This window comes from Acomys russatus, chromosome 9 (genome assembly GCF_903995435.1).
Source record: "Acomys russatus chromosome 9, mAcoRus1.1, whole genome shotgun sequence".
Taxonomy (NCBI): Eukaryota; Metazoa; Chordata; class Mammalia; order Rodentia; family Muridae; genus Acomys; species Acomys russatus.
Genome location: NC_067145.1, coordinates 34,312,523 through 34,319,767, shown reverse-complemented (window position 1 = coordinate 34,319,767; position 7,245 = coordinate 34,312,523).

The window sequence follows — 7,245 nt, the reverse complement described above, 5'->3', positions numbered from 1 at the left end:
TTATGCTTATGATTCACAAATGTTGTCTTTTCAAACTTTCGCAAATATCTTCATTTTCCTCAAATTCTACATATTTCTTTTAGGGTTTTAGAGTTTTATATTTGTTTGTTTAGAGAAATTTTTAAAATGAGACAGGTTTTCTCTGCATAGCCTTGGCATTAACTTTTAAATAATTTTATGTAAATTCTTTTCTATCTTCAATGCTTAAACATACATTAGATACCTTGTATCTGTTTAGAAGTTTGGGTGTGTCTTGTGGCTGCTTTTGTCCTGCCCCTTTTTCCTATGGCCAAACTTTAATAAATTCCATAATTATTAGAGTTTAAGTATATCCTAGGCATCTTGTTCCTAGTTTTTATTTTAATTTGTTGTGGCTTCTTTGGCCCTGTCCCTAGGCATCCTGTACTTCGTTTTGGTTTTGGTTTTTTGGGTTTTTTGTTTGTTTGTTTTTTGGTGTTTTTGTTTGTTTGTTTGTTTTCGTTTGTTTGTTTGTTTGTTTTTGTGGCTATGTTTTCCCTGTCCCTTTTTCCATATGGATGGACGGTTCTTTTTCTTTTTTTTTTCCTTTCTTTATTATTAATTTATTCATATTACATCTCAGTTGTTAGCCCATCCCTTGTATCCTCCCATTCCTCCCTCCCTCCTGCTTCCCCCCTATTCCCCTCCCCTTTGTCTGTGACTGAGGGGGACCTCCTCCCCCTGTATATGCTCATAGGGTATCGAGTCTCTTCTTGGTGACCTATTATCCTTCCTCTGAGTGCCACCAGGCATCTCCATCCAAGGGACATGGTCAAATATGGGGCACCAGAGTTTGTGTGAAAGTCAGATCTCCTTCTCTACTTAACGGTGGAGAATGTCCTGTCCATCAGCTAGTCTGGGTAGGGGTTTGAACTTTACTGCCTATATTTTCCTTGGCTGGTGCCATAGTTTGAGGAGGACCCCAGGGCCCAGACCCACCTGTAGTTTTCCAGGACCCTCTGGATCCTTCTATTTCTTCATTCTCCCAGGCTTCTCATGCTTAAAGTCTCAATAGGATGTCCTCCCCTCGGACCCACTTTCCTGGTATGTAAAGTTCTTCATGGGGACGTACCCCTTGGACTAGTGTCTCGATATAAGTGAGTATATACCATTTAACTCTTTTTGCTTCTGGGTGAACTCACTCATTATGATAATTTCTAGTTCAATCTATTTGTCCACAAATTTCTGAAATTCCTTGTTTTTAATAGCTGAGTAGTATTCCATAGTGTAAATGTACCACAGTTTCTTTATCCATTCTTCTACTGAGGACACGTAGTCTGTTTCCATGTTCTGGCTATTATGAATAAGGCAGAGAGACTCAAGGAAATCCCTCTAAAATCGGGGACCAGACAAGGCTGCCCACTTTCCCCATATCTCTTCAATATAGTTCTTGAAGTTCTAGCCAGAGCAATAAGACATCAAAAGGAGCCGGGCGTGGTGGTGCACGCCTTTAATCCCAGCACTCGGGAGGCAGAGGCAGGTGGATCGCTGTGAGTTCGAGGCCAGCCTGGTCTACAAAGTGAGTTCAGAACAGCCAAGACTACACGGAGAAACCCTATTTCAAAAACAAACAAACAAAAAAAAAAGACATCAAAAGGAGATCAAGGGGATCCAAATGGGAAAGGAAGAAGTCAAATCATCCCTATTTGCAGATGATATGATTGTGTATATAAATGACCCTCAAAATTCCACCAGAAAACTCCTACAGCTGATAAACACCTTCAGCAAATTGGCAGGATACAAAATAAACTCAAAAAAGTCAGTAGTTTTACTATATACAAATGACAAACAGGCAGAGGAAGAAATTAGGAAAACTAGTCCCTTCACGATAGCCACAAGCAATATGAAATACCTAGGAATAACCCTAACCAAGCAAGTGAAGGACCTATTCGAAAAAAACTTTAAATCTCTGAAGAAAGAGATTGAAAATGACATCAGAAGATGGTAGGATCTACCTTGTTCGTGGATGGGGAGAATTAACATAGTAAAAATGGCCATCTTACCAAAAGCAATTTACAGATTCAATGCAATCCCTATCAGAATACCTACAAAATATTTTGAAGATATTGAAGGAACAATTCTCAACTTCATATGGAGAAACAAAAACCCAGAATAGAAAAAACAATTCTATACAATAAAAGATCCTCTGGAGGAATTTCCATACCTGATCTCAAGCTGTACTATAGAGCAACAGTAATTAAAACAGCATGGTACTGGCACAGCAATAGACTGGTGGATCAATGGAATCGAACTGAAGACCCAGAGATGAATCCACACACATATGGTCACTTGATTTTTGACAAAGAAGCCAAATCTATTCAATGGAAAAACAACAGCATCTTCAACAAATGGTGCTGGTCTCACTGGATGTCTACATGTAGAAAAATGCAATTAGACCCCTATTTGTCACCATGCACAAAACTCAAGTCCAAGTGGATTAAAGACCTTAACCTAAAACCAGAGACATTAATCCAGTTAGAGGAAAAAGTGGGGAAGAGTCTGGAACACATAGGCACAGAAGACAACTTCCTGAACAGAACACCAACAGCCCAGGCCTTAACGTCAACAATTAATAAATGGGACTTCATGAGGCTGAGAAGCTTCTGTAAGGCAGGTGACACTGTCAAGAGAACAAAGCAACAGCCTACAGACTGGGAAAAGATCTTCACCAACCCTTCATCTGACAATGGTCTAATATCCAAAATATATAAAGAACTCAAGAAATTAATCACCACCAAACCAAATAACCCAATAGAGAAATGGGGCTCAGAACTAAACAGAGAATTCTCAACAGAGGAATATCAAATGGCTGAGAAACACTTAAAGAAATGCTTTACCTCCTTAGTCATCAGAGAATTGCAAATCAAAACGACTCTGAGATTCCATCTTATACCCATCAGGATGGCTAAGATCAATAACTCAACTGACACCACATGCTGGCGAGGATGTGGAGAGAGAGGAACACTCCTTCATTGCTGGTGGGAATGCAAACTAGTACAACCACTTTGGAAATCTATCTGGTGCATTCTCAGAAAAATGGGAATAGGGCTTCCTCAAGACCCAGCTATTCCACTCCTTGGAATATACCCAGAAGATGCCCTACCACACAACAGGGACATATGATCAACCATGTTCATGGATGGTTCTTTTTCTTAAACTTACGAATTTTAGCCTTTGCATTCAGGACTTAATTTAGGCTGGCATGTGTTTTTTCACCGATGTCGTCCCTTGTGTCTCTTTGTGCCATGGGTGGATGTAACTTGTTTCCTACAAGAAATTGTCTCATGTTTAAAGGGATAGGCTGGCTGCCAGAGCAGTGTAACACTTCAACTCAGTTAGCTTTTAACAGGTTTTGCTGTGGAAAGCATACAGTTTGCATGAATTCTCCCAGCATATCCTTGGTTTCTTATATAGATTAGCAGAATATTCTTTTTAGGCCAAAATGCCTATCGGCATCAATTTTCCTGTGGGAGGCCCATTTTCCAAGGAGACTGGCTGGCCTTTTAGAGCAGTGTGACATCATGTCTCATTACATAACCCTAAGATTAATGTATGTCTACCATTTAGATCATTAAGGAAATTATTATCCATTATTAAGAAAAAATATATGGTAATAATAAGGAAAAATGCATCATTTTGAATCTTAGACTGTCTTAAGCGTATTGCTGCGTACTGAGGGCATGTAGCTTACTGAACTGCACTGATGGTAGCAAGTGGTTTTCATTTTTGTAACCTGTGCTGATGGCATCAGGCCCATGAAAGCTTCAATCCGAACTGATGAGAACAAGTGATCTTAAATTGACCACTTTTTTTTTCCAAGCCAGGGCTTCGAAAAACAGCTTCTCTTATTAGCAGAGGTTTCTCCCCTGTCTTCATTGTGTTAGGATTAAAAGTGCGTGCTATCATTGCCCTGTTGAAATTTCTCATCTCAGATCCAGTCAAAATCTTTAAAAATCTCATCATTTCATGTTTTAGCGAAGTCAAAAAATAAAGATGCCCCCTCTATTGCCCAGTATAGGGAAAAACAACAACTTTTGAGCAAAAACCAAGCATAAAAGTGGTGAAGCCTTGTCCATCATTTCTTGGAATCTAGGCTTTGCTAAAGTGTATTGATGGGCCCTTCCCAGAAAGACTTGACAGACATCTGGAAGACAGAGAGCTTTGTGCTTTAGCAGCCATCAGCTCTATTGGGAAGAGTCTTGTTCCTTTTTCCATTTCTATTGCCCATAACTTAGCATTATCTTGCTACCTTTTCCTTGAACTTTCCTAGAAAGGGTTTGGTAAATGTGATCACAGTTGAACATATTGCAACCACACCCATAACAATGACAGCCAAAACAATGCCAGAAAAATCGAAGTGCCTTCTGCGTGGCACTTTCTATTTTAGGTGTAGTTGTAGGCCTAGCTCTCTAAAAGTCCGCTGGCCTCCCAACTTCACCTCTCCAACATTACATGTTGCTGACGTTGATGATTCCCTGTGAGAGCTGAGCCCACAGGCAGCAGCACAGAGCAGTGCTTCTGAAATGCATTTGTCTTTTGTTCCCTGCTCTATGGCTAAGAAACAGTCTTTCTTCTAGACTTCTCAAGTTATAAACTTAGATTCAAGCCCCATTTGGGGCACAACTATGTTGCATGATTTTTAATATTTAATGTTGATATATTATTTTAATAAATCAGTAGTAATTCCTTAGCCAGCCATATACCCAAATAACCACACAAAGAGACTATGATCTATTTAATTAGCCTAGAGCGCAATGCTGTGGAATATATACTCCTCCAAGCTAGTATAGTTTCCTTCCATTCAGATTTCTCACATTATACTTGCTTTTAACTCATATCCTAGGTCCAGCTCATTACTCCTGGTTTGCCAGTCTTCTCCATGTGCATCCCTCCCGTTCTTCCTGCATTTTGTCTTCTCCTCACTGAACCAGGATGTCACACTCTAGTCTCTGTATTTCTCAGTGTTGGCTGGTTGGCTTTTATTAGCAGTGCAGAGAACAAATGGTGACATGTTTACACAAGCTTGAGACAGGAGATACTTAGAATAAACACCACAATGCAATGTCTGGAATGAAACCAGATAGTAGGGTAGAGAAATCTGCACTTTAATGAACAAGGATAAACTGTACATAGTTCACAAGAACATTATGCCAACAAAGGCACAACATACCCAAATTTACGGGACACAATCAAAGTGGTGCTAAGAGGAAAGTTCATGGCACTAAGTGCCTTCATAAAGAGATCGTAAACATCTCATACAAAGTTGGTTTGATGAATAAAATGTATTTGGATCAAGTCATGACTATTTTCACTCTGGTCTGTGGCTAGTTTGTGTACAGGGCACTCTTAAAAAGATCCATCAGGTAAAATATGACCTTTACAGAGATATTTGCGGTCTCCAGTGTATATACATTGCCATACGTAAAACATGAGATGAGAGATACAGTGATAGGCATAGAGGACACATCATTGCACTCAACGGAAAGTCCTACCAGTAAATGGATCAATAAGACACAGAATACCAGACTTGAGGACAAATTAGAAGACGTAGACCATGAATAAAGGACAAGGATAAACAAAACTAAAAACCTGTACATGGTGGTTGCACACACTTCTAATGCCAGGACTCAGAAGGCAGAGGCAGGTGGAACTCTCTGATGTTACGGCCAGTCTAGACTACTGAGTGAGTTATAGGACAGCCAAGGCTATGCAGAGAAAACCTATCTCCATTTTTAAAATTTCTCTAAACAAACAAATATAAAACCCTAAAAGAAATACGTAGAATTTGAGGAAAATGAAGATATTTGAGAAAGATGGAAAAGACAACATTTGTGAATCATAAGCATAAAAAGGAAAGAATCCTAGGTAAATTGCACAGTGAAGGATAGTGAAAACCAAGATACAGGCTAGAAGAAGTATGTCTGCCCAGCCAACTGTGATGACTAATCTTGGTTATCAGCTGAACATACATGGGAAAGAGAACCACATTTGAGTTGAGAAGCTACTTCCATCAGATTGGCTTATGGCCATGTGTTTGGGGCAATTTCTTGACTTCTCATTGACATATAGGTTCCCAGCCCACCGGGGGTGATACCACCCCTATAGAGGCGGGGCCTGGGATGTGGCTAGACACAAGCATGGGAGCAAATCAGTATTTGGTATTTGGACATGGCTTCTATTTCCAACTTGTTTTTCCTTGGGTAGGATGCCTTGGCTCCCTTCAATGAGGAACTGTAACCTCTAAAGTAAACCCTTTTTTAATATCCCAATTTGTCTTTGGTCATGGTATCTCGAATAGTGATAGAAGCCAAAGAAGAACTGAGATTGGTATTAGGAAAATGGATCTTGTCTGACAGACTTGATTATGTTGTTTCTGAGGACAGTTATGGTGGAATTTGGAAGCTTGGGCTAGGAAAGCTGTTGAGGGTTCAGAGCATAATGTGCTATTCAATGTATTCTATAAGTGTGGAAGTACACAGTAAGAAAGGTTGTTGTTCATTGTAATATTCCTACCTTTTGTGTGTGAAGCAATGAGAGCAGAAAGTGATGGAGGAGTGTGAATAGTGTGTCTAGGAAAAAATATAGGAGCCATTTTTGTTAATTTAGAAACCATATTGTGTGACTAGGAATAATGTAGTCCATGACATAGAAGTTCCTCCCATGCAGCTGTGGTAAGATCTAGGCACCAGAAGCAGGTCAGCAGCCACCACAGATGTTAGCCTAGGCAAGAGCCTATCTAAGATATGCTAATGAGTTATACTTGTGGCAGTACTGATGTGCTAGCGAACCAGCCCTGAACTGTGAGTTCTGATAGCTCAAAGGTATTTCCCAATTAAAGAATAAAAATATTGGAGCTGGGCATTGTGGTGAAAGTCTTTAATCCCAGCACTCTTGGAGGCAGAGGCAGGTGGATCACTGAGCGTTTGAAGTCAACCCCATCTACAAAGTGATTCCAGGACAGAGAAGATTACACAGAAAAACCTTGTTTGAAAAAAAATATTGGAACATTGGGAATGGTCTGTGGGGTCTCGCTATCATGCTCTGAGACACGGCTTTTCTAGCCTTTGTGTTAATACCCATCATCAAGAGGACTAGAAACTTGGTGTATAACCTCAGTGACTATTAAATGTTTAGCACTGTAGATGGGTCCACAAGGACCACCTGGTACCCATAGCCAAAGCTCAAAGGGCTTCTTGGACATTGATCTGTGCCATCCTTCCAGCATAC